We start from the raw sequence: 15295 nt of genomic DNA on the forward strand, positions 1-15295 counted from the left end.
TATTCCGCCACATTCTTTATGTGCCTGTCCCAAGTCAGGATCCTATATTTCAGTGGATGTCGTTGGTTCATGTCTGTCATATTTGTTTTCCGTAAATTGTATTGTTATAAATAAGGCCGTTAGTTTTCTCGATTGAACTGTTTAACATTTTTCATGCCGGGGCCTTTTATAGCTGACTAAACAGAAAAGGTTTGTCTTATTGTTGAAGACCGTACGATGACCTATAATTAGTAAAAAACAGGTTATTTGAGTTTTTTCATTGAAAATCATACCACCTCTTGTCATGTTTATATATTCTATATTGAAGCTAACATGCGAGTTATAACCAACTACTTATGTTTTTAACCGACTTTAAAGTTCAACAACTTTTTATTCATTTTTGTTTTGTGTTAGCATTCAAAATTACACGCCACTCTCCAGCGAAAACACAACTAAGAATGCATTAACATAGAGAATATTTAGGTATGAAATTTTAACATCAACCACGTGACTGTCATATCAACGTTGTTTTTTCTTTGTATCAAATACCCGAAACCCGGATTTTTTATTACATTATTTTAAAGTCCGTTTTACCCTGCAAGATTGATTAAAGGAATTCTGCCTTTTATGATCCATATTGTCTTGAGTTATCATTCTTTTACCGTTGTGATAAAGGTCATTTCCAGCAAGTCATAAGTTTGCACGCACCACAGCAAGCCTTATTTTTAGTTTATGACACGGTCGTAATCGCCTGAGTAAAGACAAGACACAGCTTGAAAAGCTCTAAAACGTTTTTTTGATTTTGACAGTACCCGGTATGGAAACATCTTAATAGCCGCGGGTATAGACAGTAAACCTAAATCTACCGCCTGTATACACGTATAGACAAAACAAGCTCGAAATTGCACCGGATATGGACAGCAAACATAATGACATGCTCTTTATCGCAACAGGTGAAGCTGTACTTTGGGAATTTTCGTTTGTATTTTTATGTAAATTTAGCTTTATTGCACTAGTAAAATCCAGACAAAGGTGTCACTGACATTTATCATATTTTTATTCATATAATTTCATATAATTATGTTTCTTTCCCGAAAGGTTGGTATTACATAATATAAATGGTCTTAATGATTAGAGAAAACGTTACCAGAATGTCATAATCAACATTACCAAAAAATTAATTATCAAGATATGTTAGTATAAAAACTGACCCAACTATGTTAATTTCATAACTAACGACAAATGTACGCCAAAGAAGCAGAAATGTTGATGCTGATTGTTATTCTTGTGTGTTGTGATCGTGCCTTATCATGCTGTTTAGATCCAGGTAGGTGTAATGTTTTGCTTACATTAATATTATTATTATTATTATTATTATTATTATTATTATTATTATTATTATTATTATTATTATTATTATCAATATAAGCTTTGTGTAAGTAGTTTGTCTTTTTTTTCTTCTTCGAAAAATATTGTTGCCTGCCTTTTTCCCACTAACAGAGTTGAAGCAATCGACAAATATCGCTACCATACATCTACGTTTGAAAATCAGATCTGCCAAGGTATACCGATTGGGAGTTGAATGTCCCCTTGGTATTTTCTTATATAGCACACCAAGAGAGGTTTATATCAACAGAACGTGTCATGCGCACTGAGATGATTCTATTAAGATTAATTTTCCAGAGAATTCACACTTACAAGAATCAAAACAACATGATAATGCAAAATCACAAAACTCAATTATGTATATACCATTACCAGTATTTTTGTTTAATTTTTGATATTGGGAAGTTCATTATTTTTATCCATTTTGTTCCTTTTCAACTGTTCAAAAGACTGATACCATGGAACACCTTGTACAACTAACAAAATATTGTCTTATGTGTATTACTCAAACAGTTATTGCAAGGCTTTTCGGACGTCAAAAGACCCTTGTAATATTGTGAAAACACGATGCATTCAATTTGGCTCAAACTTCAGTATGACTGAATATGGTTTCTCATTTGAACATCTCCCAGATGACATATGAATATAGTTTTATACGCCAGTCATCATTGGGAAGATTTTTGGAGGATGCTAGATATAGAACAAAACAACAAATTAAGAAAAAAATAGAGTAAAATAATATTTGTAAAATAACTTGAGAAAAAAAATCACTGTAAGATACGGGTAAAAGATGCTTCAAAAACAAAGGTATCAAGAAAGTAGTACTAATATAACCTCAACAAAAACTGAACGCCATTACAGATATATATAGAATAATGCCGTGTTTGTTTGTAATACTTACTTTATGAGCAAGAATATCAAGTGACCACGCTAGTGCAAGCTGCTGATCGAGCTGAAGAAATTAAAATTGTCATTAATCTTTTGTTAGCAGTCATATGTCTTTAAACACCTATTTTTAAACATGGTATATAATATGAAATACCATAAAGTAGTTATAAAAACTGTTTTCATGTGTACAAAATTGCGATAGTTGTTTAGTTTTGTGAATAAATGTCGCGTGCATTTCATGATAAATTCACGCGGGTTGACACGAAAACCTGACGTTACTGTTTTACGTGGCGTTATACCGAATATTTTCGAATATCACGTTCTATCTATGATCTAAAAACAGTTAGGTAGTAGGATGGAAAATGTACAAATTGCCAATCAATATATTTTTCTGTGAATTTACAGTACATTGAATTATAATAGTTCGATATGAATTAGTGCGTCAGATGCGATTTGTCTAGGTTAAACTTCACAAGGAACGCTTAAACGTTATATGTTTACATAAAAACGTTAATATGTGGTACATGTGTAATATCTTTTTCGTGTTGTGCTTATATCTTTACGTTACATGGTTATATCATTACTTAATAAGGTTATATCTTTAAGGTATAGGGATATATCATTATAACATATGGTTGCACCTTTACGTTATGTGAATGAAACTTTACGTTTTGTGGTTGATATGTCATTTCTTTTATTGATTTTGCAATCTTTGTTAGACTGCATTAAATTCCTAACAATACTGAGTTATTTCAAACGTTTCTATTTAGTTCCACCGACTCCAAGCAATTTACAGCTTCTACTACGCAATCAAACCAGTATTGCGATCGGTTGGGATTCTCCAGATTTTGACATACCCGTTAAATTCAATATCCACTACGGGATAACTCCTTTAACGAACTACAAAAATTCCGTGACAGCGCCTGGTAAAATGTTCAAAGCTCATGGGCTAAAGGCTGGCACTGAATACAAGTTCCAGTTATCTGCCAGTTCTGCAGATGGAGAAAGCCAACTTGGTGATCCATTATTCATAAGCACTCTGAAAGATCGTAAGTACAAAAAATGTATAAACATCATTTTCTTTTCTAAGAACATGCATTACCCTTTGTGTATCGTACTTAACACTTGATACAGTCATAAAACATTGTTGAAACGTCTTTTAATGTGATGCCTTTGTTCTTTTTTAAAACAAATTTACAGTAAATTAAATGTGGACTAATACTAAGAAAACTCTACTTTCTATTTTTTATCATAATAAATGCAGAACCTATGGTGAGTAGGCAAAAGGATGAAAGACTTGTTTGATGTTTTTTTCCTGTTTATTTATTAAATTATTCATTTCTTACATAATTTATGACAATTATATTGTCTTGCACACTAGTTTTTGGTGACATTAGTCTGAGACTTCAAAAATCAATGATGATCTTTTACTTATTACATGTATATGTTACCACAAATCAAAGTAATGTACAGTAACACTATGACCAAAGGAAAAAGTAAATAAAACTACACAGAAAACGATTGAACAAGAAAAAACCCATCATATAAAGGGGTTCAATTCAGGATTTTTAGGAATTTAGGAATTCTAAAACCAACATTTGTCTAAAATCAGCAGACATATATGCTTAGCTCTGAAATTGGCAAATAAAGTTTAAATTAGAAATAAACGTCCTTTTTATATGATAAAATCGTAGATGAATATAAATAGTTTATATAGAGTATGATTTCCGTGATCACACCAGGTGTTTCATGGATGATCTCAACCAGATAGCTCCGTACCATATATTTGGATAGGCAAGAAAATAAAACGCCTGGGATCATAAAAAACCAAGATGGTGTTAACAGAATAGACATAACTTAAGGTCAATTTTACCTGGGGCATTCCATTGTGTTTGTTGTATAATTATATATACAATGGACAGAAAGTGTTCAGACAAAAGCTTCCATTTAAATTACAAGTCATTACATTCTGGCCTAAGATCAAATGTTTGGAAGGCCCAACCCCACCTACTATATTGGAGAATAAAAATCAGAAGATCTAAATAGAAACGACATTCTATATAATGTCAACTCGATTACGGCATTGAATTCTATCATAACCTTCATCGGGAGCGCCAAGACCAAATGGGTTTCAAGCAAAACTAAACCAAAACTAAAACAGCATAAAACAAAAATGGTGTAAGCAGAAAAAAAGGGTAAACCTTTCATTGGTTTGCTAACTTAGGTAAAAAATATAATTCTTGAAGTGGAATCTTACCAAAGAAAAAAAATAGAAATTCATGTCATTTTGGAAGCAGCGGCGACTACAAGCGGATAATTTTGACCTTTCGGATTGATAATCAACACCAACTTTTCAACCGATGAAATTCAATGCTGGGGCCAATGAAAATAAATAATAACTGCAATCAAAAACTTCCAGACTTTACACAGGAATATTCCAGTAAAGCAACAATTAGTGAAAGCGAATGCAGGGTGTCAAGCCCATCACTTTACTAGGCCTGACAATGAACATCTAATGAAACGTTCTCAACCTACACATGTACCACATATAACTTGGATTTTTCAGGGATTCATCAACTTTATATTGATGATATTAGAAATTTTGTTTGAGGAGCAATGTTCCAATCAAGGATGTAAAAGTGTTTGCAAAATGTATTTTATTGTAATTTATTAATTCTATCAAATATTTAGAATTTGTTATTAGAAATTATAATTTATAGTGCTACATGTTCTGTTTTTTTTTTTTTTTTCATTTTAGAGAAAACTGAGTGAAGATATGTGCTTTGAAAACACTATACGATGATAGTTACTTTTTATTTTTAGTTGTTTAAGCAAGACACACCAATTGTGTTTAAAGACACATTAAATAGTATTGAATACTGTATATTGTAATTGCATTTTTGCGCCTGTCCTAGTCAGGAGCCTCTGGCCTTTGTTTTTTTTTCAAGTTGTATGTTTTTTAATTTTAGTTAATTTATATGTTTTGGAGTTTAGTGTGACGTCCATTTTCACTGAACTAGTACACAATTTTATTTAGGGGCCAGTTGAGGACTACCTTCGGGTGCGGGATTTTCCCGCTGCGTTGAAGACTCATTGGTGGCCTTCGGTTGTTGTCTGCTCTTTAATCGCGTTGTTGTCTCTTTGACATATTCTCCATTTCCATTCTCAATGTTAAGTATTAGATACAGAACAAAGGTAACACAAAAACAGGCCGGTATAGTTTTTCTGCACGTCGAAGTCAGGTTAAGTCCGAGGCAATAGCAGATAAACTTTACGGCTGGTTGTTACCATCCCGTTTATATTGTTACTTTTGTTTTGTATCTGACTTGTACGACGTTTCCAATTAGAAAGTAATACAATTTGCATAATTCAAAAGATTGAACACAAAACAATTGCATACCTGTTTATGTATCACGATGTTTGAAGATATATCTAGTCTTTAATACATTAGTATATTGCCATAACACTAGCGCTTCTCAATTCTATAAAATGTTAATTATTGCTTATTCCTTTGATGCATATCAGTGAAGTACGAGTAGAGAGATACTTTATAAAGTGACAAGCCAAAAAAAACCACCTTTAATCTATAATTTCATTCATGACAGTCTAGTATAATTGAGAATGGAAACGGGGAATGTGTCTAGAAATAGTCTACAAATCAGTGTATATCCTCATTCGTAGCCACTTATATTTTAATAACAAAATGAATTGCCAAAAGGGGGGGTCTTATAAATTTGCCCCTCACCTTTGCAAGTGTGTAATGGTTCCCTTTCCCGGCTCCTATGCCCACGTACGTACGCGTTTATATAAACCCCTCCACACACACAAAAATATGATACCTACGTACAAAACAACAAAGTCAAAGAAATATGTTTTGCCTCCTCCATCCATTTCGAAAGTGGGGGGTTTGCTCCCTTCCACGGCTCATTCGATGACGTCAATAGTTCGAGTGTCACATTCTGAGGTCAATTGTGGCAGGTTCCGAAATAGCGATAATGTCTATACATTTGGATAATGGTCATCCTGAGTATGAATGAACTCATGATTGTAAACATTTGGAGGTGGGAAAAAGGTTGATTAAGGGTACACGGGATGCTCATTTCCCAAATCCTGTTTTTCATGTCACATAGTAATTTTTCCAATTTCCCAAATTTTATTTTATTCTTTCTCCATCTATCTTTTTTTTTACTCCATACATCCCACATCCTAACTGTTTTGCCTCCTATAACCTACACCCTAAAAACATGCCACCCCCTTTTTAAAGTGTATTGACAGAAATACAGAACTCCATGGTGAACCAAAAAGGGGGGATTTTTTATCATGATAAAAATAAACGCTCAACTATATATAGATATTAACCAACAGAATGACGAGAAAACAACCGCCATTTTCCCGATTTAGTACAGGCGTTTTTTTTTCAGAGAAAAAAATGTTGGTAAAAAAATATTTTAAATGGTGGATTGAACCTGGTTTTATAGCTAGCTAAACCTCTCACTTGTATGACAGTCGCATCAAGTTCCATTATATTGTCACCGATGGGTGAACAAAACAAACAGACACAATAGGTAAAAATGTCAACAATAAGGGTACAGTAGTCAACATTGTGTAATCATCTGAATTACTATAAAAACAACAAATGTAACGAAGAAGCACAAAAAAGCATACATCAAATTAACATCCTCATTTTGATTATATTATACGATTTTATTTGTCTATGTAAAATGCACCCATCAAGGAAGGAGGGTTTTGAGTACTGGTGTAAAATTGCGCGTTTAAAATTCGCAAAGGTAGAAATGAAATAATTTTGTCGTTCAAAGTATGACGTGATGCACAAATACAGTCACGAAAAATAGATATAACAAAACCTGACTTGACAGTTAAAGTATTAATACTGAATAAAATAATAGTGTGGTTCAAAGTATGACGGGATACATAAGTACAGAGTCACGTCAAATGTATATCACAAAAAAGTGGGTTAACAGTAAAAGTGATATTAATAAATAAAATAATTTTGTCGTTCAAAGTATAAAAGTAAAATTAATAAAGACAAATAAAGGAATAATATAACACGTTATTAAGATGATAAACAACGTCAGTACGCAAAATCTATACTTCAAGACCATCGTGTATTATTTGTGAAGTTGATACGGAAACATTCAAACATAAGTTCTCCTGTTCGCCAGGTTTGCTAACATTTTAACGCCAACTAATAAAAGGTTCAAAATAGGATCCCTATTCCATAATTTCGCTATCTGTCAAATGTTTTTAACATGAACCAATTGCCTTATATCTTTCCCATCTTTCATACTTCACAAACTTTCTTAAAACTGGTTGCATGCTTGTCGACTTCAGCTTCTTCAGTTTCATTAAAAAATATCCATGTGGATCATATTTTAAATAAAGTTCTAGTTTTCTCAAATACAGTATTTAAGGATTTGTCAATAGTAGCATGACTAAAACATGTAATTTTCATGGGCTACATAGAACAGCTGTAATAACTTTTCTGTGCATTGTATTATGTTACATTGAAAACTCACACAAATGTAAATCTGTGTTTGCCAAATTGAGTGAAAAAGTCATGTCTTCTTACAATTCTAATGTGTGTTAACCCCTGATACATAACATACAAATCATTATAGAAACCAATGTATCATATGTAACTAAAAGCTTTGGTATAGTTCCTAAGTTTTGATTTTTCTATCCTATATACCACTTTGCCTCATAATCTCATTAAGAAAAAAATCACACACCTAATTAAATGGTCATTTAAAAAGTCAGAATGCGAATATATATGTTCAAACTATTTATGGTCATCTTTTAGTAACAACACAAAAAAACTATGTCAATTGGACCTGCTTTGAGACGATAACTGCACTTGAATATTTACTAGATAACATTGTTGTTCTCTATGGAGATTCCGTATATCGTCAAGCTATCGGAATTTAAATGGGGACTATCTGTGCACCATTTATTGCGGACCTGTTTCTTTATTGTTACGAGTTACAATTTATGACTAAAATCAGCAAAGACCCATCAGGACAACATCTGATGCAAAAATTTAATAACACTTTGGATGATTATATATTGACTCTCAATGATGACCACTTCAGTATGTACACGTAGGAGATTTATCCTGCTGAACTAACTTTAAATAAAGCTAATACTAACAATAAATACTGACCTTTCCTGGATCTTGATATCTATATCTTTAACGGGAATCTTAATACCAAAATTTACGATAAAACAGATGATTTTTCATTTCCTATTGTTAATTATCCATTTTTAGATGGTGACGTTCCCTTGTCACCATCTTATGGTGTTTATATATCTCAACTTGTTCGATTCGCTGGGGTATGTAACAACGTATTTCATTTTAACGAAAGAAATCTCTGTATTACTGAAAAATTATTACACCAGGGTTTTCAATATCACAATTAGTCAAAACATTTACTAAATTTTATTATCGGTACAAGGACATTATTCGTAAATAAAAATCAACATGTAAACATCTAATACGTTCAGGTATTTCACATCCTATCTTTTAGGGTAATATTCTGTACAAAGCACAAACATTTCGAAATTCACCTCAAAAGCTAACAAAACCTTTAAACATACTTATTCAGAAGGGATATAGTTACGATACTGTTATCAGGTCATTAAAGATGTCATATTTTGGAATTAATATTGATTCACTCATAGGGTCTTTGCATCGGAAATAAATACAATTATTCTAAAACCAGTTGTTGACATGAAATGGGCTATCAGTGTATATAAAGTCCGAATCCAGCTAGTTCATTTTCACTGTCATATGCGGGTATGTCTATTATAGAATAAAGGATCATGGGAAAACTGTATTTGTTTACGTTTTGAAAATACCAAATTAATTGATTTGAAGGAAAGTTTTTACATATTTTCATTGTGATATGTCTTTATTATGTACAAACATAGCATTAAAGTTCAAATTAGTGTTATAAAAGCATCATAATATAGCATATCGATTTTTGAAAGCGATCCATTTTAACTATAGATGCGATGAATTATCACTGTTAGTGCAGTCATTTCTGATGTGGAATTTTCGAAGATGCGAGGAATTTTTATTGTAGAATTATGTGATAAATGTACTTGAAACAAATGAAAAAACTTAGTTGATGACTTTAGAATTTATAATAAATGTATTTTCAAATTGAAATACAAACTCCTCATTCATTCTTTACCAAATATATAGCTTTTCAAACTTGTAACAAAAACGCTTCTCAAAATGTCATATTGTATTCTTCAAATTACGTTTTTCCTTGATTTAAAAGATATTTCTGTATTTTTTTAAGTCAAAGATTGATATTGCGGAGTTTAAGTGCAGTCTGTGTAAAATAGAGACAAGTACATTTGAGGACGTTATCTTTCACGCAATAAATACACTTGCGAACAGAGAAATATGCATCTTGAAACGCAATGGTGACAGAAAAGCTTATAAAAGATTAATTTTCCCCAGTTGTACCCTCAACTGCTTCAATTTCCATATTCTGAAAAAGACAGTTTGGTAAAACAAATGTTCTTGACTCGATTGTTGCTTGCATGATTTTAACTGTATAAGGTGAAACGGTATGTGACATAAATTAGCCACAGTCATTAAAACATGAAATGTAAGGTGTGGGCGAACTTTATTGTTTGCATTGGTACGTGAAGTAGAGCACCCTTGATACAAAAAAAATTATCCGTAATGAACAGCTCGATACCAGAGGAGGATTTAGGGGGACAGGGGGTTGCCCCCTTTTTGGGAAAACATTTGGTTACTTTTATATGGAATCACTGGAGCGGGCCCCCTCTTAGGTAGTCATTGGACCCCTACTTATAAAAAATTCTAGATTCGCGAGTGGATACTACCACAGAGGTCAAACAATGCACATTTGGGTAATTGTACACAACATGCATGCTACAAATCATGTTTGATGATCTTAGACCCTTTGGACCTCTATGTGGGCTATTTCGGTAACTTGGTAAAAATCCCCAAACTGGATACAAGGTCAGATTAAGCATGTCAAAGAACCCCAAATATCCATAAGGTCTTTTGTCTATAAAAATGCATGCATGGGATACATTTGTTATTGAAGGCATGACTTCTTATTCTGGGATCTCATTTGGAGGGGGGGGGGGGGGGGGGTCTGATCCCTGATCCCGCTTACTGCTTTATTAGATTCCCGTATCCCGCTTATATTATGCAGTTCTCATTTTTTTAAATTTTCCGTGTCCCGCTATACTTTATTTCTCGTTTGCACGACACAATCATTTGACTATCACGTCTCACGCTTACAAAAAAATCGGCAATTCCGCGTCACGCTTATACCCCAACGCGACCCACTATTCTACTCTTTTCTGACTCATATTAAGCCCATTATAAATATATTTAAAAAGTGTGTTTTTAACCCTTTTTATCCCGTCTCGTTTCGGGTGGGTTGAGCCACAGATAGATAAGATGTCATATGTGACAATGAGACAACTCTCAAAACGAGTCACAATTTATAAAAGTATACCTTTATACGTCAAAATACGGTCTTCAACATGGAGTCTTGGCTCACACCGAACAGCAAGTTATAAAGGGCCCCAGTGTAAAACCTTTTAAACGGTAAAAAAACCAAGGATTCAATCTTTATCAAGATGTACGTAATTAGTGGTGAAGTGTCATGGAAATGGATAAAAAATAACAAGGATATGGAAATGGATAAAAAAAAACAAGGATAAAGATCCCTATACGATTCATAAGAAATTTAAAAAATGGAATACCTTTGAAATAAATGTTATTTCTATTGAATTTATTTAGAGTGTTTTAAAACCAAACTTTCCTCCGTAAGTTAAATTTTATCAAATCCGTCTCTTACTTTATCTATTGTTTGAGCAAGTCGGCTAAATTAAGGCTTTACAGCTAATTTCCTAATGCATGTAAAGCAAAACTTTGGTTGACTTGATTGCTTAGTTTGTATAATTGTTTATACAAACTTTGTAAATAAGATTGACATCTTTAAACAATATGTATCGGCATAGTTTAACCTGTATTTATATAATTGTTATATTTGAATTAAATTGGGTGTTATCATAATGATTGTACAAAAAAACAAAGCAAGCACGCTAACTAAAGTCTTGCTTTACATGCTTAAAAAAATACGCTGTAATAGATAAAAAAAAAAATATATCATACAGTGAAAATGTGCCGCATATACAATACTAATGAATCGCTCTACAGTGAAAATGAAAGAATAGTATCATTTTTCTACAGTAAACATGACTCGCATAAAAAAAAGCATCATATTGGAATTCAGTTCAATATGAAGAAACTGAATGACAAAACCTATTCTACGTTATATAACTTTAATAATTGTGTTGAAATGAATATTTTTTCTGCAACAACATCTTACCTCTAAGTTATAAAACACCTGCACGATCTGTTCGTGAAATGTCCTAAATATTCACCTATTTTGGTATATATTTCACAGCTATTTGGATTTAGGCGCGAAAAAAACCCGTTCGCATCTCTTACTTTGTTTTATTAGTATTATGTGTTTCTTAACGTATACTTTTTAACTCATTTTCTTCATTTTCTTCAAAAATAAAAAAAAGTCGTCTGTTTATTTACCATTCTACATCAAAAATTTCTGGCATATACAGTAAAAATGATATTTTAGGATCCGCACTTTACATACACTGGGCTATGTTCTTCTCATGTTTTTTATGATGGTATGATACTAAACCCCTAACGGAATGAATTGTGCTTGATTTTCATATGATGAAGACATCAATCAGTTTAATTGAGGTCTGGAGCTGGCATGTCAGCAACAGCTAGTATTCCTTTGTTAATTTATGTATCATTGTCATTTGGCTTAGTTTCTTCTGTTACATATTCTGACATCGGACTCGGACTTCTTTGTACTAAGTTTAACTGTGTTTATTGCTGTGTGTTTGTTTATTATACATTGGCTACAGGTATAGGGGAAGGGTTAAAATCTCACAAAGCATGTTTAACCCCACGGCATTTTTGTGCCGGTCTCAAGTCTGGAGCCTCTGGCGTTTGTAAGTCTTGCATGGTTTTTTTTTAAATTTTAGCTCATTTATATGTTTCGGAGTTTAGTGTGACGTCCATTTTCACCGAACTAGTACACATTTTAGTTTACGGCTACCTGTCGCCCGCCTCCAGGTGACAGAATGTTCTCGCTGTGTTGAAGACCCATTGATTGCCTTTAGCTGCTTTTTTGCTATTTGGTCGGGTTATTGTCTCTTTGACACATTCCCCATTTCCATTCTCAATTTTAATTTTACAATTATCACATAAACTGAACATTATCAATGAATGATCTATGTAAATGAGGGCAAGGTCTGAAAAACCCGGACCAACATACAAACATGTTCACCTTACAATCATGCAATTCACCAAATATAGTGAGCCTATTGCTTGTAGCATATGATACAAAAACCTAATTAAACAACTAAACATTGACAAATAAACCATAAAACCTTGATCACTGATCAATGACATAAGGTCTAGTAAACTGTGTCTGACAAACATGTAGACCTTGCGAAGATCCTCTATACTAAATATAGTTACATTGTATCCTATTACTACATGTAGTTATAAGTGAGTATTCACATCTGACAAAAAAACTCAAAAAAATATTCAAGCAGAAACTGAACAGTGAAAATTAAGTCAAGGACATGTACATATGACAGACGGCAGCTTCGTAACATTATATATCTGGATAGAATGTAAGAAGTATACATGTTTCTAACTTCTAAAAAAAAAGCTTTGTAGAGTGTATGTCGTCTCTGCCCCCGGGTTGCAATCTAAGTCTATGTCTGTCATTTTGCGACTTTAAAAAAAAATAGAGGCTCTTAACAGCCTGTGTCACACTGTCTTGCTGATAATTTGTGCTATTGACAATTTTTTTTTATTCACCAAAGTTTTGAAAAATTGGTAAATCTTCATTAAACTACATGGCAATAACTCCTATAAAGTGTTGACTGACAATTTCTGGAATCTTTATATTTTTTTTTAACCTTGAAAAATAATTATCAGCAAAACAATTTAAAGTGGTTCATAAGTAATTGCACAAAACGACATCAAGTGCCATTTTTCCAATAGACTAAGGACCAGGTAGCGATTAGATCTATCTTCCAACATGTTCAATATGTGTAATGCTTTATTATTATTTTTGAACTTTACTATTGTAATATTTCTAGGAGCAATACCACCATTGATTTCCCCTATTAGTCTTTCATTGCATATAACTAATTACCATCACTGGCAGTTAAAAAATCAAATGTTCACCTTTTTTTTTACTGTTTACAAGCTTAAGTAACAATGTAACCTCAAGTTTCAAAATCATTTTATAAAAATACTACCGGTAAATAAAAATAAAATGGTGCTTTGAAACTCCCTATATATACAGACATGTTTATGACTAAAAAAAACCTTCTGCAATGAAATGCAGGGTTAGTTTCCTACAACTGTAAAATTCAAGGGAATATTTTTTTCAACCCTTTTTTATATGAAACCGGATGTCACGTACTATGATTTGATGCTATAACACATAAAGAAAACTTTTTTTTAATAAACTGAATGTGATTATTTTTCAGTGAAATACTGGTTATTTCAAGCATTACTGTCAAGTTTAATTATCTAATCAGTTCAAAAGTTTGATAAAAATTTAGTATAATGTATGACGACACCTACAGCGACTTGAGCAAAATTTCTTCGAAAAATCCAAATCACGCTGTATCATGATAAAATATAGTGTGGACCAATAAATTCACCAAGAAATAATCAAAAATTCATTTCATCTGCATAAAAACAGTTGAACATGATACAATAGATGGCTCTAAGATGATAAACACCACTAATGTTCCTCTTTGTCTTCATTATAAGATCCCTTTTGGTCCATTTGTCCCTCTCATTCCCTAAAAAATATAACTGTTTACGCTAATAAATCAAATTTTAAGGTAACTATCACACATTTATGTAACAAATGTGATAATAAATAATTGAAGTGTTCAAGCTGAATGAATTATCCATATAAAAGTGTACTGACTCCATAGAGGTTTCAATAAGTTCTTTCTTCAACTTAAATTTACGCCGCGTTGTAGAGAGGGACATAAAATGCTTCCCTTTTAGTGAATAATTTGTTGTTACTGCTTCAAAAATAATTTCATTTTCTTATAACTGTATATTTAATAAAGGATTACTAAGGAAAAAGTTTTCTATTAAAGCAAAATCTAAAAAATAAGGAGAAAGAAATCAGGAAAAGCTTTACTAAACGAGCATGTACAGCATAACACAAACGAAACCAAAGAAGATCCACACCAATTCTATTCCTGATGAAAAGATTATTTTTGAAATGCAGATATGTTAAAATAAACCTTCAGTTGGATCAAGATTCTTTTAAAATAAGCCTCAGTATGAATAATAGTCAAGGAAATAAATTGTTGACGCTTCCTGAACTTCCCTACAATTCTTTACATTGAAATGTTATGAATTGTCGGTTAATGTATTTTCTATTTTACATGTAATATTCTCAACCAATTAGAAAATAATTCATGCAAGATCCTTTAATGTATGCATGCTTTGACACATTCCTCGTTTTCATTCTCAAATTTTTCATCTATTTCAACCAGGACAATGCAAACTGATGTGCTAATTTCGATTCAAAACTGGAGCGTTCATACTGCCGAAGATTTAGTTGGATGCCAGGAATCATAAGATATGTTCGAAACCATAGATACATGTACTCACCACACATATTCGATATATCATTAATACGTCTTCCTTCAATACAAAATAATATCATTTCTTTGTCACAACAAGAAAGGTTACACATTGCTGGTCAATAGAAAACTTTTAATCAGGATACAATTATAGAAAGTACATATCTCTTATGATCATTATCAAAGCATTGAATGTTTAAAATTTGAATTTACGTATATGGACAGCTATTGAAACTTCGATTAATTAAAATTATGATATTTGGTCTTATAGGATGAAACATGGAACTTAAGAGTAAGA

At 32.3% G+C, this 15295-nt stretch overlaps 1 long non-coding RNA gene across 1 annotated transcript; it reads left to right on the forward strand.

The window, feature by feature from the left end:
- Positions 1-1180: 1180 nt before the first annotated feature.
- LOC143043149 (uncharacterized) lies at positions 1181-5135 on the forward strand. The gene is made up of 3 exons (XR_012968222.1): positions 1181-1306; positions 3024-3302; positions 5012-5135. It is a non-coding gene; the product is annotated as an uncharacterized LOC143043149 (long non-coding RNA).
- The last annotated feature ends 10160 nt before the right edge of the window (positions 5136-15295 follow it).

Source organism: Mytilus galloprovincialis, chromosome 8 (assembly GCF_965363235.1).
Source record: "Mytilus galloprovincialis chromosome 8, xbMytGall1.hap1.1, whole genome shotgun sequence".
NCBI lineage: Eukaryota > Metazoa > Mollusca > Bivalvia > Mytilida > Mytilidae > Mytilus > Mytilus galloprovincialis.